This window comes from Suricata suricatta, chromosome 6 (assembly GCF_006229205.1).
Source record: "Suricata suricatta isolate VVHF042 chromosome 6, meerkat_22Aug2017_6uvM2_HiC, whole genome shotgun sequence".
Lineage (NCBI taxonomy): Eukaryota > Metazoa > Chordata > Mammalia > Carnivora > Herpestidae > Suricata > Suricata suricatta.
In genome coordinates, this window is record NC_043705.1 from 1233387 (window position 1) to 1234590 (window position 1204).

Here is a 1204-nt window from a genome sequence, read left to right on the forward strand (position 1 = left end):
CTGTAGAGGACAGCACCCACCCATAGTCTCCCTAGCATGGCTATCTTACAGTAGTTAGCCTTCTCACTTGGTGACTTTCACATGCAGGCATGATAATTAGCTGGAAGCTGCCAGATTTCTTATCAGCTTGCCTTGGGAGATCTAAAATATCACTTTTGCTCACTCTAATAGTCTTCATTTATCACTGCAGTGAATATAAGTATTAAAAAATTTTGTTTATTTTTGAGAGAGAGAGAGAGATACAGAGAGAGGCAGAGTGGAAGCAAGGGTGGGGCAGAGAGAGAGGGAGACAAAGAATCTGATGCAGGCTCCAGGCTCTGAGCTGTCAGCACAGAGCCCGAAAGACCTTGATCTCTAGAACCAGGAGGTCATGACCTGATCATAAGTTAGATGTTCAACCGACTGATCCACCCAGGCACCTCAGGAATAGAAAATACTTTGAGATCATGTTTAATTTAGCACATTTGTTTTGAGAAACACAGTCCTCAGTCCTCTCACGTGTTGTGAAATGAGGTTGGATTGTGATATAGGTGTGTGTATGGATTGACCTTCTTTGCATCCACGTCACATTGCTGTCATTGAATGTGTCTTGGACTGTACCATTAGGGAAAGTTGGAAGAGAAAGCTCTTATATATTATTAGGCATGCTCCACGAAGTTAGTTCTAAAGGCCTTTTAGCTATTACTCAGTGGCTGTTCTGTGGCTGCCAAGGGGAAAGTTCCTTTGTGGTTTTGGAAAGAGGAACAGTCATGGTTCTTTCACAATTCTTTTTTTTTATTATTATTTACTTATTGTTGAGAGAGGGGCAGAGAGAGAGAGGGAGACACGATATGTGAGGCCGGCTCCAGGCTCTGTGCTATGAGCCCAATGCAGGGCTTGAACTCATAAGCTGTGAGATCATGACCTGAGCCAAAGTCTGATGCTTAACAGACTGAGCCACCCAGGTGCCCCTCACAATTCTTATATAAAATGCTGTAGCTCTGTGATTTATATTTCCTTTTTGCTTTTAATGTCAGAATACTTCTTCAGTTTCCCTTTTGTCCTAATTGTCATACATTATTATTATTATTATTATTATTATTATTATTATTATTATATTTATTGTTCTGCTAGGTTGTGTTAGTATCTAGCATGATGATGTTGATGATGACAGGGGGATAAAAATGAATAAGTTAAATATAAATAAATACTAAAAAGAACAAAA